Source organism: Calonectris borealis, chromosome 15 (assembly GCF_964195595.1).
Source record: "Calonectris borealis chromosome 15, bCalBor7.hap1.2, whole genome shotgun sequence".
Taxonomy (NCBI): Eukaryota; Metazoa; Chordata; class Aves; order Procellariiformes; family Procellariidae; genus Calonectris; species Calonectris borealis.
The window spans coordinates 13,604,446-13,630,147 of record NC_134326.1 but is presented as its reverse complement, the minus strand read 5'-3'; the positions used below and the strand labels follow the sequence as shown (position 1 = coordinate 13,630,147).

Genomic DNA, 25,702 nt, shown 5'->3' with positions numbered 1-25,702 from the left:
CTTTTTAGAAGCCTGTATGCAGATACCATTTACCATATTGAATGGAAGATGACAGTTACTATATAGACAGAGTGGTACAATGCAAAATGCCAGCTTCCAGGTGATTCTATCCCATCTCCGAGGCTGTCGGGAGCTATCAAATTAATGTTGAAATAATTGTCACTTGTGAATACCTGCCAGTGTAACCAAGTCGGGTATTTAAAAAAAAAAAAAATCCCAATTGATCAGCCTCACAAAATGTTCTGAATACTTAAAGAAAAAAGTTTCACTGTGGTGTGACGCTGTTACATATTCATTTCAGCAGAAGGATTTTTTTTTTTTAAAAACAGAAGCAAAAATGAAAGTATTTAAGTTTCCTCATTGAAGAGGTGTTAATATCATCACTGATTCTTTGATTATTAAAATTCAACTACTTTTATGATAAAAGATGCAAATAAAAATTAGCTAATGCTTGAACCTCTTGCTACTAGAGTCATTTGCAATAAATCTTGATGTCCTTCTTTCTCTCTGTCTCATTGCTATAAAAATTCCCACTTTGTTGAAGTTCTCTTTTATCTCTGCACATCCTTACAGGGGTTTTATTGGGGTTAATAGTTTTTCTAGGTCCTATTGCAGCAAACTGGTAAATGTTCTTGGTGTCTAACTTAATGAAGAGCAGGGATAGACCCACTGTGTCACTCCAGTCCCATTCTTGTTAGCATTTTATAATAAATGACAGTATGGGAAACTATATTCTCTATTCACGGAACACATGCAGCACCAGCAACAGCACTGCACATTTCCTCTATATTTACTTACCAATGCACCTACAGGAAGGAAGAAAGGAATATAGTCTCTGTGCTGTATCAGAGCACTCCCAGCTCCCACACAAACCACACTCGGTACTTGGCAGATTTGAATCTTTGACATTTCTTCTAAACCTCTTTAAGGTACCAGGTTTCAGTATTCACCAAGCACACCTTATTAGCCAGCACATGGCAAATGATTGCATCCTCCTCTTTCAGACATGTCTCTCACCCCTTCACTCTTTGCCTTCATCATTTTGCAGAGGGCTAAATGCAGTGCACCCTGAATGAGATGCATTCGAAAGCTGCAGCCAGTGCTGAATTCAGCAGAAAACTTCTTAGGAGGCAGTTCATGTAGGCAGGACATTGTACCAGTGCTCTGTGACCTGTGCTGGCCATCACACAAATGCCAGGAACAGTCTAAGGTCCCAATCCACAACTACCAACCCTTCAGTCATCTGGTCCCTGACTACTTGAGGAAGCACAGTACCCTCAGTGATAAAGTAGCAAGATGTTCAGTCTGATTTTCATCAATCAAGTTTGCTTTCCTCCTGGAAGGCAAACATGGTCTTGTGCTCATTGTTCCCCAGTCCATTGGTCTTTTCACTTCTATATTTGACCTCAAGGCTGGCCAGACATGTCATCAGTTGGGGGAGTTTTAGTGGGCCATGAGTCAAAGCGCTGGATACCACTGTGTAAACCCCATGTGCTAAATCACAACACAGGCTGAGACTGTCAAACCATACAAATGATCTTGGAGCCTCACAGTCCTCTGATAGAGGTTCCTCTGTCTCTCTTTACTTCTTACAAGCCAGACATCTAAATTCTGTTTTCTAAGCTGATAAACTGAATTCTCTGTATAAGAGCTCCTGCACTTCAACTGATATGAGGTCTACTGAAATCAATTCTCAACTACTGGATATTTACAGTAAATTAACTATCTCTTCCCTATCTTATTATATCATGTTAACGCATACCTAAAGCTATTTTCTCTCTTCTGATATGCCGAAACAATTCTTATAACTTGGGCTACATTCTGATTTCTATATTCTGGAGCAAAGTGGAGCCATTCCATATTTATACTAGCATAAATGAAATAACATTTTGATGCTTGTGTATATATGAGCATGGACAAAGAAAATAATATCTGCCAGCAGGGATTTATTTAGGAAATTTATATGAAGTATATCTGCATGTTCACACCCATGCATTTACATCGTTAATACATGTTGTATTTATTTGTTATATATGCATGCATGTTTCTATTTCTGTTTATGTGTAGTTAATATCCTGACAGTGACATGCAGAGAAGAAAATAAAGGGCACGTTCCACATTTTCAATTTCAGGCCATATATCTCCACATTTTGGAGTGACCTTTGCTGAGGGACAGGCCCATGCTTAGGAACTTTTCCCTTGGAAGCCCTACCCCGCAAACTCCCTAACACTGTCATGACAAAGGCAGCAGCTGTTTTCCCAGGCCTTTGCTGAATTATTCCAGCAGATTAAAATATACATGTATATATTTATGCCGACAAGAAGGAGGGAAAGTGCAACTTCTAGTCAATGCCTAAATTTCCTGCCTCCGAAGCCCAGCTGGAGAGCAGGAGTTATAACAGAAAACAGCAGCACAATTAGCTGGAGTTCTGTAGCTGTCTGCAGCAGACTGCTTGCTTCTGTCTCTCTATAGGTGGTCTCCCAGTTCATCAGTTCATAAATAAGTAATTTGAAATGTGTTCCTGGGGGAAATTTTCCTCCTTCTCTCCTGAACAGACTGTACTCATCAGTTTTCCTGTTCTCCAGGTACCTGGCGTTCTCATTTATAATGGCCAGAGGAACTATGCTGTTCTAATTCTTGCTTCATTACATTTCCTAATGCTTGTTTTCAGCAGCTTCACAACTCCACATTTCTTTATATATTGATAAAAAAAACTCTTTGCATATATTATTTATTGGCACTTTCATGTTAGCTTTACTGCTGATTTAAATGGAATATTTTTACATACAAAGTAAGACTGTGAAGTTGGTTTCAGGTCTGAGGTTTAGATATTTTGATTTAAATTATGTGGGGGAAAAAGAAAAAACAATCAGCAAGAGAAATCATTGTCACTGGCCATTTCCCTCCCCTCCTCATCACACAATATCCAGACAGATAGTTAGCACATACCAATGCTTCAGTAGAAGGAACATTTTGTACTTTAAAGAAAAACACAGAGGCCACATCAAAAGCTTATGGAGCCAGTTTATAAAGGTCTTTAGGTAGTCAAGGATGCAGCAGGATATAAAAAAACAACTTGGCAAGTAAGTGCTTAATCCTAAATGAACAGCAAAGGAAACCAGGCACCTAATTCACTTAACTCTTAAATACCTGTAAGTGCTTATTGGTAAGTGTCTATGTTCTCTATCAAAAAGGTCCATTGGCACATAAGAAAAAAGCATGACTTATATTGGGTTGAAGGGATAACGATGTTAATACAAGTGCTCATGTAAAACAAAGCAGTCTGAAGCCAGGAAACGTGGTAGCAAACAGCCAGGTTAAATATTTTTGAAGTTTTGTTGAGTAAACTAATCATGTAACAATAATGACCCTCACCACCACCCCAAGCGGATAGGCAATAGCTCGCAGCGGTCACATCCCGTCCTGCGCGAGGATGTGCTAATGCCTGCTGTGACCACACACAGCCTCGCTGAAACCACAGCACTCGGGAGGGTTCAAGGAAGAGCTGGTCATGACATTGTTGGTGTAAAATGCAGTGTACTGATGTCAACACTGGTACAGAAGCCAACGTGTCTCCTGGAGATACGTTTCTAGGGGTTTCTGAGCTCCAAGTCACCTTCAGAGTGATGAAGACCAAGACTTCAAGGTTCGGTTGACCATGATAGGCAGAGATTGGACTCGCTGGCCTGGGAGGGCTCTTCTTCTCCATGTTCCTGTGAAACAAAACCCCCTGACTTTTAACAACTGCCAACGAATGCCTCAACACAACTCAGTGGTGAGCATGTGACTTTAACTGGTCTGTTTTTCATTCCTCTGCAGAACAAAAGGAAAATGTTGCAACCTCGAAAGCCACCGTGAGATGGAATTGCTGCTCCCTGGGAAGTCCAGATTAGGTACGGACAGACCTGAAATGGAATTAGGGATGCAAGCCAAAAGCATGTCTGTATATTGCCTGGAATTACCATGATTTTATATTGCTCTTTTTGGACTTAAACAAAGACAGCCATTGACTTCAATGGATGATCAGTCAGGCTTTGCTTTTTGCCATATTATACTAATCAATGGCTCTAATATATTACACAGAACAGTTCACCAAATGAGAGATTTAGAAGCATCTATCTTTTCCCTTAAGAAATTACCCTGAAAACATCTAATGAAGAAGCACTTATTATTGCTTCTAGCTAGGGCCAAATGTTGCTCTTAATTAAATCAGTGGAAATTCAGAATCATGCCATTGAGTTCAATAATTGGCTTGCGAATGCCAGTGATAATTTTGATTTTCCTATATTTCAGAAGCAGCTGGAAACTTTCACTGAAAAGATTTATTTTATATAAGGGAACACTTAGCTTACCATTTTCTTTTAGTTCTTTGAAAGGTCTATATAAATTAGATATATTACTGATTGGTTGGTTGGTTACTTGTCAGTTTATTTTTAAAGCAATATGAAAAATATTTTAACTTTTAAAAATAGAAGGGCTGCTCTGTAAACTGAAACTGAGCAACCCTAAATAGCAAGCCAGTATTTTTCTTTGATGAAAGAATCAACATCTAGTTAGGCAAGCTGAATTCAACTCTAGTCCTTTTTCTGCTGTATTAGACAAAAATTGTATCACAATCAATGTAACATTGTCAAGTTCAAGTCTTCAGGCACCATGAATCAGGTCCTCGAATCTGATGAGCTTTGCTTAAAAAAATGTAATTACAAATATTTGGAATCCTTTTCTGCTTTTATTTAAGGTTGCACAATGATTAACCAGAGTTCTTCCTCTTGCCAGCATATTTTCTGCTTTGCCACAAAAGCAGGTATTTACACAATGCCTGGAGCTGGAGCTTTAAGAAACATTTTAACTACTTTGACATCCACGGTCATGGATTATACAATAATAATAACAAAAAAAAAAGCAAAGCCAAGAATTGATGGCAATTGCTATTTTCTAACGGTTATTAAAATTATTCAGTGAGAGGTAAAGGGGGAGTGCTTTGTAGACCTTCTGAAAAAACACCATAATTAAAACAATCTTCTTTTCACCTGGGAATTTCTTTGGTGGAAAGGGAATGTTGTCACCCAGCTGATACTGAATTTCAGGGGTAGCCTTAATTATTTGCTGGTTACCTGCATAGCTTGGCAGCCACAACTGGGGTTAGATTTTTCAAAAGAGCTCCCTTCCCATTTTAGCTCTTGCAATGAAGTATATGCTATTGGATTCTGCCTAAACTTTTGAAAAAATATTATTCTTAATGGGTTCAGAAAAAAAGAAAGTTGTTGTTTCTTCTAAAGGCTGAACTAGCAAAGAAAACAAACGTAGAGAGAAGGTTGGAAAGAAATGTTTTTAGCAGGCTACTTGCAAAATGAAATCAAAACATATTTCAGAGCCTTTCCTTGAAAGGGATGGGGCGGGAGGAGGAGGGGGAGCAGGAGGCAGACAGGCTCTAGCAAAGCACGGGTGCTTTATTCTGCGACAGGCAGGACTCTCTGGGAGTGCAGGTCTCTGCTGCACTTCTCACTTGGGCAACTTATTTTCAAGTTTCAGTAGTTCCCAAATGACAGCAGCTCAACGCGTGCACGCGGGGGCACTGGCAGAGAGAAAAAGAGAGGGGCAGAGGGAGCAGTGCAAAACTGGCACCCGACAAATCTTGCGAGTGCAGGGGGAATTGGCTGTAGTGTCCCTCCTCGTGGTGGCCGCACAGGCAACCCCATCCTCGTGCCAGCAGCAGCCGTGTTGCCACCGCGTTGTGCAGCTCGGTGTGTGCCGCTCGCTCCCCTCTCATCATAATATTCCAGGCAGGGAAGATACCAAACACGTTACTTTGCTCCAGGAGCGCCTTCTCTAAAGTCCTCCTCAAAAAAGGAAATGAGCCTATTTGCATTTTCCTACTGAAGCACGGAGGAATGTTTCTCGTTACATTATACTGTATGCTCAGGTTTGCCCCAGGCCTGCTTGTGGGCTAGAAGAGCTCTGAAAACACCTGTATCCTTCCCATTTAAATGCACACTTCAGACAAATCTTTTTGGAGGCTTTCAAAAGAGATAGACTAATATTTTTCCATGCTCACATGTATTTTTTTCTATGAGATTGCTGAAGACAGAAATTAACCACTTGATTCCCACATATTCCCCTTCCTTGGATCACTCTTTTATCTGTAAAAGCTTCCCTCTAGGTTAGGCTTTGGCTGAGCAGCTTTCTCCGCAGGAGAGAAAAAAAAAACAACACAAACCTTTGGAAATGCACTGTAACTCAAGCATCTGTCATATACTTGAATGAAAGATTCAAGGGGACATTTCTGTTGGGAAAGACTTGTCACGTTCCTTATCAGAAAATTCAAAATCCATTAAGCCATCCCTCTCCTATGGATTTATTCTCTCTGTTGAAAACATCCTGAAAATTTATTACAGCAAGGAAAGCTACCACTTCAAAAACGGTTCAAGGGAGCTTCCCTTTGTGCGGGGCTGCTCCCCGCTGCAAAGGCTGGAGCGATCGTTGGGACTGGATCCAAATTTTACTGAAGTCAAGGCAAGGATCCTTACATGAGTCCGTGTGCATCCATCCCAGACTGGGTGGAGGAGGAGCTTTTCTGTCTACAACTAATTGCATGCACAAAAAATTCTGCCTGGACCAGAGTAAATCTGGCAGAAACACTTCAAAGGACCTGAGCTTAAAGATCAGTGACTGCTTTAATAAGTGGTGCCTATGGAAAAAGCTGGGTGCTCTCCCCACACCGCAGGAAACTGAGTTCCCCTGCTCCAATTGAGGCAGTTCCCCTGCCTCTCCCTGCGCTTGGGAGGCTCCCCCCTCCTCTGTGACTCAGTTTCCCTATCTTGTAAAACTGTGAGGCTAACTCTCTACCGAAGACACATTGTGAGGGCTCCTTAAGCAGTATCGCTCAAGTACTGCACACTATGGTGAATATTATTATTTACACTTGGACTTAATTACATAGTGCATGTACATGATTGTGCATATGCACATGTGGTTACCTTGGTGACAGCTTTATTCTGATATGAAGTCGCCATAAGAAAACACCATAGGGGATTGGCAGGAATAAGGCCAAGAGACAAATTAGTTCCCATCAGTATCAGCTAGCGAGAGCCTGATGCCAAGTTATATAACAGGGGGCGAAAAGTCAATGTTCTTTCCCTGTGTTTTTTTGGTAGAACACAAATGTCCCTAAGTCTTCCCTCTCCCATCATATTTTAAAGCAGTTTCATTAAGGATAAAGTGAGGATTTTTCCAATGCATTCAGTGATTTCCCACTCTCTCTCCGAAACGATGATTTCATGTGTAACTGGCAGGAGATGAGATTTCGACAGATTGAATCTCTCTCTCTCCTCTGCGCGCGCATACACACACATTCTTTCAGTCCCCAGACAGAAACTGTAATTCCCCTATATAAAAATGGGGGAAAAACATTTTTTTTTCCTCCTTTTCAAATGTATAACATAGTTGTGAAGGCTAATTATAAAATAATGTTTATACCTTGGAGACCAAGACAGGAGGTTACGAAAATGCTTTAAAAGTCCCAGTGCTGCAATAGAAGAATTTCATTAACTGAAACAAAGCAGAGCTGGTGAAAGTTTGAAAAACAAAGTATGCAAAACATTAAAAAAACAAAGCCAAATCTATTTACTGGTCTGGTACATATCAAACTTTCAAGGTTCACAGTGATTCCTTCACATTCCTAAGTGAAAAATGCAATTAAAAAGTTGATTTTTGTTCCTAAAATCTTGGCTTTGAAATGCACAATGGGTTTTTCCTTTCAAGCCTGGAGGAAGTGCAGTGCTGACTGGTTCCCAAAGAGGTTTAGATTATGATATCCCACCCAGCACCCCGCAGAATAAGGCTCTGTGTAACCTGGGCTGTGCAGAGAGTCTCTGCAGCAGTAACTCCTCCAGGAGATAATCCGCTAATGCAGGCTCGGGGTACACGTGCTGAAGAGCCAATCCTATCCCCTGCATATAATAAGTTTGCCCTGCGTGATTGTCCGATGGACCCGGTGACGAGGAGATGAACCCTGACAGATGTAGTCTTTATCATGGAGTAAAATAGGCTCACAGCAGTGTCCCGCCAACATGAATGTCACATTTTATGAATTGCCGTATTGCATGCTGCAGTGAGCACTGCCTGCCTGGGCTTCAGGCAGGCAGTAACAACCCATCTCTCCCCCTTTACAGCCTTAGCTCATTGCCTGCATCCTCCAAAAGTAGCAAATAAGAGCAGAACCAGCAGCATCTGCTTCTCTGCAAACTCATCACCCTTAAGGTTCAGAAATATTGTGAATATAATACCAACAAAGCAGAGGAGTTAGACTGTCACAGTTTAGCTTGCCAGAACACTTAACAAGGGTAACGCAGGGCTGACCGGAGGAAGCAGGGACCCAGACCCATGGTAACATGAACCACAAAACAGAACAGGGAGGGGTGTTCCCCTCCCTGGGCCCCCACCCACAGCAGCACCTGGCGTCAGCATGGAGCCTAAGATGGACAGGGTCCCACCTTGGTCCTCAAAAGGACCATACTCTTAGTGTCACCTCCACCAACTGCAAAGGGCTGAAATGCCACTCCAGTTACAGAAAATGAAGATTGACTGGAGGAATCAGTTGTGCTGACTCAGCTCTGACAGGCACTGCTCCATCATGCTTAGACATGCTTAGGCATGCTTAGACATGCTTAGACAGGTACACTCTTCGGTGGGTAAAAAACTGGCTGGACGGCCAAGCCCAGAGAGTTTTGGTCAACGGAGTTAAATCCAGTCGGCGGCCGGTCACGAGCGGTGTTCCCCAGGGCTCAGTTTTGGGGCCAGTCCTGTTCAATATCTTTATCAACGATCTGCATGAGGGGATCGAGTGCTCCCTCAGTAAGTTTGCAGATGACACCAAGCTGGGCGCGAGTGTTGATCTGCTCGAGGGTAGGAAGGCTCTGCAGAGGGACCTGGACAGGCTGGATCGATGGACTGAGGTCAACTGTATGAGGTTCAACAAGGTCAACCGCCGGGTCTTGCACTTGGGTCACAACAACCCCAGGCAACGCTACAGGCTTGGGAAGGAGTGGCTGGAAAGCTGCCCAGAGGAAAAGGACCTGGGGATGTTTGCTGACAGCCGGCTGAACATGAGCCGGCAGTGTGCCCAGGTGGCCAAGAAGGCCAATGGCATCCTGGCCTGTATCAGAAATAGTGTGGCCAGCAGGAGTAGGGAGGTGATCGTGCCCCTGTACTCAGCACTGGTGAAGCCGCACCTCGAATCCTGTGTTCAGTTTTGGGCCCCTCACTACAAGAAGGACATGGAGGTGCTGGAGCGTGTCCAGAGAAGGGCAACGAAGCTGGTGAAGAGCCTGGAGCACAAGTCTGATGAGGAGCGGCTGAGGGAACGGGGACTGTTTAGCCTGGAGAGAAGGAGGCTGAGAGGAGACCTCATCGTGCTCTACAACTACCTGAAAGGAGGTTGTAGTGAGGTGGGTGTTGGTCTCTTCTCCCAAGTAACTAGCGATAAGACAAGAGGAAATGGCCTCAAGTTGCGCCAAGGGAGGTTTAGACTGGACATTAGGAAAAATTTTTTTCCCGAAAGAGTGGTCAGGCCTTGGAACAGGCTGCCCAGGGAAGTGGTTGAGTCACCATCCCTGGAAGTATTTAAAAGACGCGTAGATGAGGCGCTTAGGCACATGGTGTAGTGGGCATGGTGGTGTTGGGTTGACAGTTGGACTCGATGATCTTAGAGGTCTTTTCCAACCTTAATGATTCTATGATTCTATGATTCTATGTGTGTAACATCCGTATGCAAGATCAAGCCACCTGGGAGGGTTAGCAGGGAGGATTGGTGCTAATCCACCCTCTCCATCCTTTTAGAGGCTTCTTCAGTGAGAAAACTCCTCAAGTCAGAATCTAACTCAGTCAAGCCAAAGCTCTAAACACAGTATGAGCAGAGGCTAAATCAAGCAGGAAAGAAGGGCTTGTTAAGGTTCATTCAAAATAGGCAAGCATCATTGTGCTGTCAAATGAGGCAAAAATCTCAGCAGGGTGGAAGGCCTGGGTTTGTGTACATTTCCACACAAACAATTCAGATGTGTTACGTCTGAAGTGGAAATCATAGTCTGGGAAAGATTGGAAGGATTAACAATGGCTATATACCTTAAAGCCAGAAGGAAGGAATTCAGCTTGCAGTCTCTTGACATGGGAGCCATCAGTTTGTCCTGTGTCCCCACAGTGCCCCGACACACTGCTCACCCTCCTGCACGGCCAGGCACTGAGCACCAGCGTGGCTCATACCGCTGCACCTCAGACAGTGCAAAATCCTTCTGCCCAGCACTACACAAACGCCCCACTGGTTCCTCACGTCCCAGGCTTGAGCACTTGCTCTCACTGAGACACCCAGGCCTACAGCGTGGGCAATATTAAGAGCTGCTTTGGTTGGGAAGTGGCTATGATGTAGGCAAAGGTATGGCCCGATAGGCTAGATGGAGAGCTATAAAAGACACACCTGCAAAAAGCATCAGAATTTGGGGGGGGTGTTCTTCTTTTTTGTAATTGTCACTTCTGGAAATGCACTTTTCCACATGAGCATCAGCAGTTTTTGAGGTCAGTGGGAGAACTGCCAGGTTATGAAATAAGGAAAGATCCTGACCCATGTGACACTGGGAGAGCTCTTCCTTTCCCTCCCCTATGACTGCACATCCCCATATCTCCCGGCATCCCTTGGAAGGATCATCCATAGAAAGAGAGTGCAGGACCTGACACTGCTATTCATTTTGAGGGGTCTGCCCCTTGCAGGTAAACTTTGAGTTTCCTTGGACTTCTTTTGCCTCTTAAATTACCCTTCCTGCCTCAAACTGAGGAAGCTCTATGGTTGGGATCACTAGACTCAAACATCCACAGTTTTTGTCATGGAAAAGTTGCCCTTAGCATCCCACACTGTCATGATCCTCCTACTTGCCCACGAACCTCTCAGTTCCCTGTCTGTAAAGTAGGAAAAATAGCACTTTCTTAACTCCCAGGGGAGCTATGAAGGTGAAAAGCACTGAAGACCGCATGGCATTCAGATGCGTTGCAGCTGGAGTATCGCAGATAGTTACAGCATGGTACTATAAATGCAATGATATATGTGTGTATACACACTCACACTTTTAAAAGTGTTCAAGAGCATAAATCTGGTTTGAAATCTTGCCCTTGCCTTTAAGGTCTCTGACTACTGATTCCACCTAAAAATAAGTATTAGCAAAAGATGTCAGATCCCAAGCCAAGCCAGTGAAAAAGTATTTAATTTCTTGCATATCAGAGAATTCGTTTTATTTTGGCTCACAAAGGACAGTCTTTTTGACAAATATATCAAACCGCTTCCGCCTGCTAATCACAAGGGGCAGGCCGACCCATTAAAGGAGTAAGATGTACATCCATGTGACAAGTGTGGTCGTTTAATGAAACACAACTAGCAAAGCTTCAAAATCTCTACCATAAAAGTGGCTCTGATTTTTTTACTGAGACTTCAATGGGACAAAATCACATTCTTAATTCTAAATATAGTCTCACTAATGCTGAAAGTTTTGCACAAAGAAAGCAGGTTGCGCATTTTCAAAGGCACGGGGTTTTTTGTACTTTTATTTCTGATAAATGAATAGGATTTCACAGAGCTTGCTGAATATTTATTTGAAATTTTCTTTTTTAATGAGGAAATTCAAAATTTGTTAGGGAAAGATTTTTCCTGAATTTCAACTGATCCAACCTACAAAGATGAAGATGAGTGCTTTGTAAAGACCAAACCCCAAATTTCCAGAAAATAGAAGTTCACACAAAGCTTCTAACACCTTGTGCTTTTAACACCTGAGGAAAAACTCCGGGGATAATAAAACATAAAGCAAATTGAAAAAATGTTTTTAGTAGCAGAACTTTCCCATTCTTACCAAAAGAACTATTTAATTCTTCAGGATTTTTATACTTTTGTCTGGTATTGTTTGAGCAACAGTTTGGGTCTATTTGTATTTTATTGAGGCTGCTTGACCTTTCCCAAGCCTATAGAGTTTTGCTCTCTATTTCTGAAGAGAATATATAAACCCCGGGAATGGCAGTATCACAGAGGCTTTTGACCAGACACTTTATTTAAAATGAAAAGAAAAAAAATGTTTACATTTGAGCATCTTGTTGTGGGATCTGTGTCACACAAATGAGGACAATTCTGTTCTTGAGCAAACTTGCTTCCTGAGCAAACTTGCTTTTCCTCCTTTTTACGCAGACTGGGAGATTTACTCCTGAGCTTACAGCAGTTTTACATCCAGGCAACTTCATTAAAACCTTTGGAGCTACTCCTAATTATTTACCTTGAATTTCACGAGAGGACAATCAGCCCCTCACTTGCTTTTTTTGGATACATTTGTTTATTTGCCTTGTATTTTTTCCTCTCTGCTAGAAAACAGAATAGCAAAGAGACATAAGAGAATTGTCCTTTGGAGAACATGGCTCTGGAGTTACAGCTCCTCAGAGGGCTTGCATTTGAGTCCTATAAAACTTGTCGTAGGCTCACAGGCTACTGGAAACGTTATTTACTGGCGTGAATAATACGAACAACAGAATCCACCAAGTTCAAGTTACTCCCCCTTCTCCTCTTTTCACCTTAAAAAAATAGTTGAAGGAGAAACAAGAATGACAGTGAGGGGAATAAAAATTAGGATGTAATAGAATACCATGTAAGAAAAATCTCTTTCTGCTCCAGTTTGACAACGTCATTCATTTGGACCAGACTGGGAGCTCAGCGCCTATGGATTCAAGAGAAGAGGACAGCTCCTCTTGTAAGGAAAATGAGACATTTTCCTTGGAGATGTCTATGGTTTCTTCTGCACGGAGCTGAGCACAGTTTCTATCACTGTGAGATAGGGAGGTCCCTGTTATGGCAACCTGCTCTGTAACTAACTTGCAGTCCCCTTGCTAATTAAAGCTTTTGTTTCCGATCCACCCACTGAGCTGCTCCCAGGCTGGCATGAGTATGAGAGACAATTTGATTTCATTGTGGAGGAAGCACATTTACAGGGTTGGGCTTTGTTTGCTTGGAGAAAAGTCACCAGAGGAAGAGAGGACGGATGATTGACAGCTGTCAGCGACAGGTTTGGTGCACATTAGCACTTCCCTCCTGCTCCCCACCCCCAAGCACACCCACACAGCCAGGACTGGGAATCTGTGAAGGTTCCACTGCCCTGAAATCCCAGCCTTGGGTTCTGTGTCACATCCAATCCAGATTACAACACAACCAGGGCTTGAAGACTGCCCCATGGTTGATTATTTGCTGATATTTCCTATTTAGTTTAAACCAACATACTGATTGTATCAGCCATAAAGCTTTATGGAGGTTGGTTTATTCCCCCCTTCAAATGGACTGTTCTCCTCTCTGTCATAAAGTTAATTTTATAGTCTTTGTTCATTTTCCTAATCTGCAAATTACATCCTCCTGTACTCTGATTACTTACTATTGGAAAAACAGACCTTCTATATTTCCTCTCTGCTTCCAGTTTGAATATTCTTTGCATTATCTTGATGACCTTAATCTCTTTCCCCCCCCCACTGGCCTTTCAAGGAAGCAGCAAATGCACCAGCAACACTAACTGTGTCGGCCAGAAAAAACAATCTCAGCTCCTGCTCTATGCTCACTCCATCAGACTCCTTTCTTTTTCCTCCTTTTTTTCTTTTTTTTCCCTCCCCTCCTCCTCCAACAGCAAAAACTGTGGGAAGAAATGAAAGTGTGGCAGAGAGGATCTGGCATCCTTGTAGAAATCCTTCATTTCTTATTGGGAAGGAAGACAGTTCAATATATTGGGAAACAAGGTATTAATATGCCAGAAACTGGCCATTGAACAACACTGCAACAAACAGGTAATTTGCTACTTAAAGATACGTTCATTTTGTAAGAAGTGTGTTGATGCACATGCTCACGTTTCTACTTAAAATGGCCACAACCCAGCAGCAGTACATGCAGCACTAGGAATAAGAGGCGTCTCATGGGAATTCATGCCTGGGCGCCACTGAAGTCCTGCTTCAACCTCAAAAATAAGGCACAGGCAGGTTTCAGATTGCTCCATGTCCTCATGCTACTTCTGTTCACTGGATGATCATCCCTAAAACAGATCCTGAGCTCTGAGTAACTGTGAAACTGTACTGGCAAGCTTGGAGAAGGAAGCCCTGGGGAGGGAAAACTGATAGATGGGATGTTGCTATACTCAAGGCAAAAATGGTACACGTGAGGGAATGAGAGATCTGCCAGGGCACTTGAGCACAAAAGAGTGGTCCCATCCCCAAACCCCAGTTCTTCTTCACTGTGGGATATTCTCTGTGGTTTTCAACCTTGTTCTCATTGCACATCCCTAAAAATATGGCTGCATGTGAGCTGACTGGCTGTAAACTTGTTTTTCTTGATTTCCTTTTGCAAATCCCTTCGAAAGTTCTTATTATTACCATGGGAGTCAACGGACCACGGTTTGAACATCACAGTACAGCATCCATCCTCTGCATTGGACATGGCTACTCTTTATAGGCTACAAAGTGGGGAAAACGAGCTGCACACATTACTGTCAAAACGGTGGACCCTGGTCATAGTCCACTCTGGATGGAGCACCCCTGAGCATCTCCTGTGAAGCTCCAAATATTTCAATAAACATTGTCCTTTGATGGAAACACTCACATCCTCTCTGTTGGGACTACCAGGGCCTTAACTGCGATGCCTAACCACAGCTTATAGCCAGAGGGACTTCCCTGGAAGAGGCCAGCCTGGTCCTCAGCAGCACACAGGGCACAGCAGCAGCCACCAGTCTGGTGAGAAGCCTCCCTTGCCCTTCCTCCGATCCCAGCTCAGCCTCAGCTCCCTTGGGCTCATCTCTCTCACTCTTTCCTTCTCTAATCCTCTGTTCTCTCCCCCTCACCTCTCCTCTGTCCTGCTCCCATACTTCTCCCCCCACACACTGGATTTCTTTCCATTTTAGATCCTTCTCCTCGGTAGTCCTGTCTCACCCTCTCTACCTTCTGACTCTTGCCTGTCTCTCTCTTTCCTGCCTTCTCTCGTCTTTGCGGGTGTAATACAGTGGGAGCTGCCGTTCACAGTCCTAATTTGCAATGCAGACGCCGGGACTGCTCATGCAGCCCTCACTTGCAAACAGCAGCTCCAGCCGGAAAAATAAGACACCAATTAATTCTAGCAGCCAACTTTTTGCTTCAAAACCTTGCATTATTTCACATTAAAGACGAGCAGTCTCTGTCTGACTGCAAACTGCCCAGTGCCAGGAACATATTTATAGAAGGACCTATGGAAGGAAGGGTTTGGGGCTTTTTTCTCCCTAGTAAACACAGAGATATGGGGATTGTTTCATTTCAAATGCATGTGCAAATTCTCCAGGGCGCAGCGCGAGGCCGGAGTAGGAATGGGTCTTTTTTTGTAAGCTGTTAGTCTTGGCAAGTCTGCAAAATGTTTCCCCCCAAATGTATTTTACACTCATAATTACTGCATGGTGGGTTTGTATCAAATCCCTATAACTTCAGATGTGTGACACAATCTATTAAAACCTATACATAATTCACGGGCACATCTGGGGGAGGGGGTGTTGGGGGGTGGTTGTTGTGAGGGGCGCGGGGCCGGAGCTGCTCCCCGGCGGCTCGGGGCGGCCGCGGCCCCGGCGCGGGCCCTTTCCTGGGCTGCCAGCGCCATCTAGCCGGGCACTGCCTTCTCCAGCCCCCGGAGAGCCCAGAAACATCCCTCGCACCCAAAAGGCCGCTTTTTGACCTTCCTGCCTCCACTCACGGCCAGCAAAACTCCCAAGCCGGGGGCTCTCCGGAAGGCTGAAGCCGCGGTTATCGTGCGTCACCCCGCTTCGTCCCCGCGGCTCTGCCACCACGTCCCCCCGCGCCACGTGGGAACGGCCACGCGTCGCCCGACAGCCCGTTTTCCAGTGGCGGCTCAGCTCCAGAGTTCGTCGCTCTGGCAGAGATGCTTCGCTGCAGAGACAGGTTTCATGTCTGTTTTTCTTTTTTTGTTGTTGTTGCCTTCCCAAGCGGTTATAGGCGTGCAGGAGCCGCCAGACGGATCAGAGCTGTGGGGCCATCTGGTTCAGTAGCTTGTTGTGACAAATGCCCAGTGCACGCTGCAGAAGAGGGAAAGGCAAGAAATGTCAAAGTAGGCCTTTATTAGAAGGGAAAAAAGAACCTTGCCTTTGCACAACATTTCGCTTGACTGCCGTCGTCCGGCAGATGAGCTGTGCCCTCCACGAGGATAAGGTGATGAAGTGACTTGCAAATCATTTCAAACAAGAGGAGAGCCATCCCCCACTGAGGACAGCAAGGTTGTTCATTGAGTCGGTGGGTGTTGGATTGGGCCCAGTGTGAATTCAACTGAGTATTTCATAATCCTTTTGCAGACAAATACTGAAGAGGATAATGTGGGAGGGAGGGAGAATTTCACAGAAAGAAAGCTCAAGTCTCTCCAGGCTGTAGAGCTTGGAGAGAGCTCTGGAGAAGAGCCACAAACGCTCTGTTAGGTACTCCAAATACTGAACTGCTATTTCATAAAGACTTGCCTCAGAAATTAGAGGTACTTTCAAAAGAAAAAACAACCATGAAACAACTGTGCAGGTAGCACCATCCCTTTCACGCTCTGTCCCTTCTCTCTGCCACTTCTGCCAAGATGGGAGGTGGTACCTCAGAGATGGTACCTAAGCATTGCAGTGAGAGGTCTGCGGAAGTGCCTTTGACAGACGTGTACGTTTGCCCACTGCCTTTCTTGTCTCATGACTATAAGGTCTTAACATACTAGTAGAGCAAGTTAACTGGCCTGACCTCCCTTGCTCCAGGGAGCATTTATCAGGGGTGCCATTTCCAAGCTGGATATTAGCCACCAAAGACAGTTGAATCTAACATGCTTTCTTGCACCGTTCCTCGCCCTAAATGAAGGAGTCTGGGACAAAGTTGATATAGCCAGCACCCATTTCCAAGGGTGTTAACACAATACCAAGGTGGAAGTGATGGGTTACCCACCTTGTGATTGAGTATCTGCTCTGTCTGACTCTGCTGTAAAACAGGTAACCCAAGCAGTACACTTCACAGGCTAAAGAGTCGAACAGAACATTTCATCATTGCTTGTCACACGAGAGAGGCACCCCATCTCTTACACCTCACTGAAGACAGCTGAAGCTCATGCTAAGCCTTGTGTGCACACAGTCAGCAGCCCTGGATAAAAAGACCTTTCCAAAGTCCATCTTGATCCTTGGAAACTAAAGCTTTTGTAGCAGACTGAAAATTCATGTTTGCACCCCCCTTCCCTTCTTGAAGAGCCCCATTGTCTGCAGAACAAAGTCCTCTGCTGAAAGAGTGGCTCTGAAGTTCTCACCATCAGCTTCGGAAATAAAACACGCTCGCTGTTTCTTTCCTAACTGAGATGCCTGCTGACCTCTTCTCTCACGTAACATAAAACTTTCACACTTCAACTTCTCTGGGTTTCTTAAACTAACACTTGGAAACACAAACCAGTCAACACCTCGGGGAGCCAGGGCACTTGGCTGAGGCATTGCACTGCTGTTGCTAAACCAGAGCTCCACAACAGGAGCCAGATGACCGGGCAATTGAGACCTGGGACAAATGCAGATAAGGGCTTCTTGCTAGGCAATACAACCCACAGATCAGTGGCGCTGGCCATTACTGCTTCTCCCAAACACCTTCCAGGTCACTGTAATCAGGTTTTTCACTTCCTCTGCGCCTCTGATTCCTGTCTAACATTTTGCCTGTCCCTCTCCTCAGCCTTCTGTTCAAGAGAAGCCTGAAACGCTCCAGTAACACCACTGGTAGAGCTGCATCTGACATTTGCTGAGCAGAGAGAGTATAACCGGAGATCTTGGAAACTGAGTGTCCTCACATGTAGTGCTTGCTCACAGGAGAAATGAGACTGAGCTCTGGCTTAGCTGGGCTGTGGCTGAAGCGCCATTGCCATAGAACTGGACCTGCCATGACAGATTCCTTTGAGGTGTGGAAATTGCCATCCACATTTAATTCTGGGGGAAAGAGGAGTGAAAACATCGATTGCTCTGTATTTCTGCTTCCCAGCATTTTCCGGGATACTTCACATGCTGTGTTCCTAGTGTTTAAAAGTATGCTAAAGCCATATGCTCAGTGGGAAGAGATCCCTTTGCACTTCGTACAGCGAGTGCTTGTTCGTGAGGGGCAGCTTGTTCGAGATGCTCCAGCTCTCTCGGGTTGGTGTGGTGCTTTGTGGATCACACACCGCAGCGCAGGGGAGTGGTGGCCGGGTCAGGGACCTGCCATCAGCACACCCATTCATGCAAGTATTGCATCATCAGATTCATTTTTGCTATTCCTGTTGTCCCACGAAGCCTGAACTGTAGCTCAAATCCCAGAATGCCCTTATCAGCATTTCTTACTGCAGTGAAAGTGCAGTTTTGTTCTGAAAAGGAGCTCTATAAATGGTATTACTGGGTTCCACATTTACTTTATCTTAGTGACTTCCCAGAAAATTGTCTTAGCTTGCACACAAAGGGTGCCTTTTTAGTTGCAAATTAAACCTGAGATCTGAAAGTGACTTTGGGTTCCTTCCCTCAACACCAGGAGTAAAGACTCTGCAACTGCAGCTTTGCTAATTGTTCTGTCAATTACTGCAAATTAATTTGCTCGTATTTATTTATCACTGTGCTATCAAAACTGCACTCAGAGCTATGCAATACACCAAAAAAGACAGCCTTTGCTGTGGGAACCTTGCAGCTTTCTTTTGGTTTGCTCAAGAACTACTCTATCCGCTGAACCTGCAAGGAGGTCAGGGCCTAATCCAGCACCCACTGGACCGGCATGAATCAGAGTTGGATCTGCCCTCTGACAGTTTAGGCTCTGATTATAAAAAACAAAAATTTTTAACAAAATGTTAGTTTTTATAAAGATTTTTTTCTTTGCTGTGGTCCCATCATTTTAAATGGGCAGAAAACAGGATTATAAGCAACCTCCCTTAGCCAAATGAGCTTCTTCCTTTTACTATAATTATGCAAGCACTGCTAGGTGAAGTCAGGTGAACAGTATATAAACCCAGTTAATATAATAATGACACATGTGATTGTGTGTAATGTGGCAGGCAATTGTACACTAAACAGGAGCATTAGTGGTCATTGCACATGATAACTCACTGTGACACCTCTTATTTTCCACTGTATAGAAAGAAAGAAAACAGAATAATATACTTCCCCATGGCTCCCCATATTTTACAAAAAGCTTGTCATTAAAGAAGTGTAATTTTCTATTCCATTCTCAACAGACAGTTCTTTTGCATAAAATATTCTCCTGCTCTCTGCCCCTTACTCCCTAGAGCTCAGCTCCCAAAAGGCATTAGTCCCCTTTAGAACAACCTCCATAGGAACAAGGCGCTCCAATTCACCTAAAATTCAGGGATATCAAGTCTGACAGCTCCACACGCTGAACTCCTGGTCTAAAATGCCCTCTGGTTTTCAGATTCCCAAGAACTGAACTCTTCATTGAGAAATTCTAGTTGTTTGCATATTAGGAAACAATCAGAATCTGTCAAGTAAAATATCAATATAGATGTCTTTCCATGGTAACATATGTATTTGTGTATAAATGAATCAGATATAAAATGTATAAAGCCTCACAAATAAATATTTTATTATGTATAACTATAATACTAAAGATATCATTCATCATCTTACAGTGAAGAACTGTTTCATAGAAAATATCTAGTCTTTTATGTTTTTATAGTGGTTGAAAGATTTTGCACAAAATGCTCTTAAAAAAAAAATCACCTTTTCTCCCTGAAACAATATTTGTCATTAAAAATTGTTAACTTAATTAACATAACCCATTTTCATTGGCATTCCCTGCATCTGTTTCTGCTGATACTGTTATTAAAGATTTGATCAGAATGATGTTTCAAATTATTTTAAAATTCGTTTTCCAAATCCCATATTTTCCTCCTGGAAAGTCCTATAAAAAGGGAAAGAGAAACTTGAAAAAGGATTCTGGAAAAGGACTGGGGTTTTTTTGGAGTATGTTGCAGAAAAATATTTTTTAAAGAGTTGGAGTGTAAAATAACTATAAATCCAGTACTGGAAAACAGACGACGTACATCTTTTTATACTGTTTTCTTAAAATGGCTTCTTTAGTTTTGACCAGCTCTCTGCATTTCTGTATCTGGGGAAGGCGTGATTTGTTAGAACTTTTCGGATCATCTATCATTTCATATGCTATTACATTTTACAATGCCAAGTCTTAGCTAGATTATCACTGCTGAGAAAACACAAACACATTCCTACAATATATGTGTTTATTTTAGTGCACATTATAGGTGTGCATATAGAAGAACATTCCATGGGAAATGTGTTCCTATAATATATGACTATATAATCTACTATATATAAAGTAATGCTTACTCATAGATAATTGTATATAGGAACGATAGAGGCAAAAATCTTCATCTCTGTGCAATTTTGTTAGCGAAGGCTTTGCAAATGAAAGTTCAATATAGCCACCCCGGCTGAAGCACAGCACACATCTGAACTGCACAATTCTTATCTCACTGGTGGCTCTTGCAAGGAAGATATGAAAGTCTCATTCTTTCATAAGAGGGCTGCGTGGAATTGAGGATTGTATGGTTCTGGGGAGACTTACTCTATAATATCAGAAATTGCTAGACATTTGAAGACAGAAATGTCTTTCTCCTTTGAGTATTGCATCCTAAGTGCCAGCCAGAAATGATTTATACATGCTCATCCTTATTATGGACTACACATAATAAGGGCATGATAGAAATCGTATCTGCATAGATTCAGGCAGTTCCAAGAGATCTGCTGCCAGTTTTGTTTGACAAGACACTCAATCAAGTGAAAAGGTTCAAAATGTTTCAGGAGGAACCTTCTGCATTTTTAAGACCCAATATTTGTATCCACATAACAGAAACCCTAAATGAGAGTAACATTAGTCTATATTCACCCTAAGTTGCATTTTGCAAAGAGGAAAATATTTTGAGCGTGGCTGCCAGCATTTTAAAACAAACATTTTATTCATTACATCATTTCAATAAGATCCAACACATTCCTGTTTCTTTTTTTCATCCTTGGAAGAATGCGAAACAGGATAATAAATACTGTGCTGGAAAAAGAATCTCAGAACACGTTTTACATATTATTTTATTAATTGGGCAGAGGGCGTTCCATTATACTACTTAATACCTCTACAGCTCTCTTCAAATCCTACCTGATCTTTGAAATGCAGGTCATTTTCCAAAGAAGCAGCTGCATAAAGAAAAACAGAGCACTTGAGAGAATTTTATACAGAGAGAAATTATAGTGATGGGAATTGACATTCCTTAGAGTGCATCAGATTTTCCATGGAATGTTCCACTGTTCCCATCGAGGGCCAGTTCATCCAAACTTGAGCAATCCCATTACAGTCAATAAAACTACTCACACAAGTAAAGCTTCACAGGGCTTGCTTCTGATCGGCAAGGAAGGAGGGCAGGTCTTGTCCTAAAAAAGACAAAAGCAACTCAGCCTGAGGGATTGGCTTTGCTGTCTCTCATAGAGTTAAACCTCCCCCCCACCTCCCCGCATCTTGAAAATCCATGGACACACAACTCATTAAGCTGCTCCTAGAAAATTTCTTTTTGTAAGACAATATTGTGCATACAAACTGAGTCATGTGTAGGCCAAGAAGCTGTGCCATAGCAAAGCACTGAGAAGTAAAACATTCACTCTTCCAGCACTTACTGCACTGACAGCTTGATAAAATGGTTCAAGGCATAATGTTCAAACAGAGGGAGAAAAAAAATTAAAAATGTAATAATAAAGTTAAATGTAACTGTTTTAAAGTATAATTCTTTGGAGAGCTCGGTTTTATGTTGGGCCGGCATTTGAAGTAGCACTAGTCATTATTAACGGGAAGCACAGATAGAGGAGATTTAAATCACTAAAGTAATAAAATCTGAACGAGGGCTAGCACCTTGAAAGGCTCTTGGAGAGAAGATTGCATACAAATGCAATTAAAACGATGCTTATAAAATACTAAGATGTTAATTGGGTTTAGTCCCAGAAGCCCCAGCAGTACAGTATGTCAGAAGTTAGCTGGTTTGAAGTTTAAAAAGAGTGGTTTAATTTGTACACCTTGTCCTAATTACGAAGCTTTCTGCAGCCTGTGTATCGGCATGGTTTATTGTAGCTTAGAGCTTTGTAAAACAAACACACACCAGTTAATTGGGTTATTGCAATGGAAAATTGGGCTGCAGAACTGAAACCTTCCTTGCTAGTGTTTTTTTACAGCTTGTAATGAACGCTCCAGCAATGTCAGGATAGACTGATTTGTAAGGTGTGCAGTTTACAACTTGGTTATACCGCTGGTCCGAAAAATAGGTGATACAGTGAAAACAAAGACTAGCACGATATAATGTTGCTGAGCTGGTGGGTTGAAGCCCCAGCTGGCTTATTTATATCTTGCAATCCCCCCAAATACTCCAGCAGGTCTGAACTCCACATTCCCACATTCGAGAAAGGACCATAATAAGGCAGGGAGAGAATACCATGGTTGTTCAAGGAGCCCGTGGAGGCTGTGAGCACCTGCTGGGGGTCTTGTGAGGTCGTGTGTTTTTTCTCATAATCAGTAAATAAATACTTAGAATAAGAACAGAGTAATACAAAGAATGGGAGACGTTACTATGCAAGTGCTGCTCAGGACCACGCTCCTTGGAGTCCATTTGTGCCATTCAGCTCATACTCGTTTTTTTGTATGAAGGAACACTTTCCAAAAGAAAATCTAGCCTCTCCCCTCCTGTCGTGCTTTAGTCCAGACTTCACGGAGTTGGGGGTCCCAGAGCACACTCCAGCAAAGCCCTTATCCACGTCATGAAACTTCCCATATGTGGTTTGCTGTTATTTATTGTTAAACAGGCTCTGAGCCTGGCACCCCTCAAACTTGTACTATAGCAAATCAATAGTTGCTTTGCTGAGGTCAGTGGATTCATCCTAATGGAAAGCAGATACCAGGAGAGGAGACCGAGACTCCTGCCATCAGCTCAGCGGCGACCACAGAGACAGTGTGACCCTAACCTTCCCTTCCATGCTCCAGCTCTGCCATTCGAGGCCAGATACCAGGAAACAGCTTGGAAGCTTTATGAACCCCCAAATGCTGCAGAGGGTGGTGTGACAAGTTGACATGACTCTGATTTAGGTCCTTGACGTGGGGACTTCCTCCAACAAAGGGAATTTCTCCTCTGCCTCCCAGGGGAACTGCACTTTATCGGTCACTTTGGGATGGGCTTCTACTGAAAAGCAGTGAGCTGCTCAGGCTCGTATGGGTTTGGACCTGTCCCGCTGCAGGTCAGATCTGTGTCTGTTCGGAAAAGCGTGGGAGCGCACACGCCAGGGAAAGCTGGCGATACACTGGGAAAGTGGAAGGTCTAGTTTTCTGCATGTTTCTCAGAAGACTGACTGCTTCCAGGCCCCAGGCAGTGACTGCAACAGAGCCGTGCCCGAAGTCTCTAGCTAAAATGCATGAATGGTGCAGCAGGGATCTAGAGACACTGTACACCCAGGTACAAGGCAGGGCAAAACAGAAATAATATAATGTGTGACCAGTCCTACAGTCAGCAGACTACAGGACAGAGGAAGGAATATCCCTTTGCACATCATTATCTCATTTGCATGTATTATTTACATTATTATGGGCACAGTTGGCTAGTTAGGCACTAGCAGACCACTTTAGTCTTCAGGTAGCAAAGAAGTTGCTGAGAGGGAGGAATGGTCATGCAATCAGAAATGCTAACTTTTTGCAGACCAGGTGACATGACTAGCATCAATAGATCATATACAATGGGTCTAACCTTCTGCAGTCTTGACATACATCAGATAACTTAGAAATGTATAATAGTATGTACCTATGCAGATAAAGTTCTTACTACATATAGGAAATTGATACTGGTTTTGTATCATTACCACTGGTTGTATTTAATGGGAAATACATGCTAAGAAAATCAATGTGACCACTGGTAATTCCAGGTTTTCAGGTCGCCCCTTCCCACCTTTCCCCAGTAAACAGTCTGTCCACACAGCTAACTATCACTTCCCTTTAAAGGTTTGCAAAGCCCTGCATTTTCCAGCCTTGAGTACTTGCCACCCCAATTGCTGCATTTACATGCTACTTAAGATACATCAGGGCATAATCTCACCTCATTGAGGAGGGGATTTACATACATAGCTCCCATTAGCATTTATAGGCAATACGCATATAACTCACAGCCCAACACAGAATGAAAATATAATTATCATAACCATTGCCACATTGCATGAGGCTTGGGCCATTCTGAGGCGTAGGTCTAATTAGCTCTAAGCTGCAGAAGATTTGAGTGTAGCAGTTTCTTTTTGACTTACTGCTCAGTGCTTGGTCTGAATATTCAAATGTATTGTTTCTTTTTAAAGTAGCTCCTTCATGGCTCACTGTGTCATGTCAAAATTCCCTTATCTTAGTGACTTTTTGTAAAGGTCCCTGCAGGCGCATTAAGATACATTTTTAGCCTGCTCTGTTGATCTCTCTGTTCTTGCTTCATTGTTTATAAATGCAAAAGACCAGTGCTGCACTGGTAACACTTTTATTTTTTATTCACTGGGATTTGCCAGCAGTGAAGTTATGTAACACTAAAAGGAGACTTACATGCACTATTTTCAGATAAATGTGTTTTGTATGTGCTGAATTCACTTCAAAAGTTTGTGATATTTGCAAAAATGGCAACTCAAGTCCTTATCACATAGGTCTACTAGCTTTCATTGTGTGCAATGTTCCCCAAAGTTGGGAACAGTCACTCTTGGCTTCCCATGCAGGCAGAGAGAGATGCACCGCCAGGAGACAATTAAGAATTTAGGTGGATTGAATGAAGCTCAGGAGGATCTTATTTCTCTTTATTGAGATGAGAAGTTTATCCCACCTTATCTTAGGGACCTAGCTGATGTACCTAGAATCCCCTTTATGGAGTATTGATTTTAGGATGCTAGATCCATAATAATCCCAAGGTAAAAGGCCGTGTCTGTAGGAGCACATATCACAGAATAATTTCTTATAAAGGATCTCTGAGAGACAAGTGCCTGTAAACTTGTTTTTTATAGGAGGCCAAGTCTCAAGGTCCTTCTTTAGTTTCACTCTCCTCTACAGAATGAAGGGTTTGCTTGGATACAGGACGAATAATGAGCAAGATCTTCAAGGTTTGGGCCTTCCTCTACAAAGAGCCACCACGCGATTCCCAGCGGCTGCCTGTATTCACTAGCTCAGCTCAAGTGGGCTGCACATTATGCAGAGTGTTCCCAATGCCACTTGAACTCTGAAGTGCATCTCCAACCACAAATACATCTGCCATCTCAAGAGCCTGGGCTTGATGTGGGGGATCTTTGCTACTCCTAAGGGCGCATCTTCGCATTACAGCCAAGTTGGTCAAATGGAAAGCCTCTGTGAAAAGGGATAACCCACTTCAGCCTCTAGCTACAGCCACTTGCCTCTGCCTCTCCTTTCCTTGATGGATGTATTCATCATATGGACACTGAGCAGCTCAGACGTCTGGCTGACTTGCAAAATAAATTAATATTTTTCTGCTGGATCAGCCACTTGAATCGACTCATCCCATAAGGACACGATTTCCAGTCCTGATTCAAAGGGAAATTTTTGCATATGGCAGGAGTCAGTGTGCTTTTTGGGTGCAACTTTTCA

The 25,702-nt window shown here is 43.2% G+C and overlaps 1 long non-coding RNA gene across 9 annotated transcripts in view; it reads right to left on the bottom strand.

Annotated features, from left to right (window-relative positions):
* Positions 1–2,226: 2,226 nt before the first annotated feature.
* LOC142088699 (uncharacterized) overlaps positions 2,227–25,702 on the bottom strand; it is a 108,831-nt gene continuing 85,355 nt past the window's right edge. For 4 of the 9 annotated variants that reach the window (XR_012675916.1, XR_012675915.1, XR_012675917.1 and 1 more), the window contains 2 exons: positions 21,428–21,486; positions 11,245–16,098 (listed from right to left, as the gene is read on the bottom strand). This is a non-coding gene — a long non-coding RNA (uncharacterized LOC142088699). Of the gene's footprint in view, positions 3,715–11,244; positions 16,099–18,667; positions 21,253–21,427; positions 21,487–25,702 lie in introns of those variants that run through there. The other 5 variants (XR_012675921.1, XR_012675919.1, XR_012675914.1 and 2 more) reach the window with 4 other exon arrangements.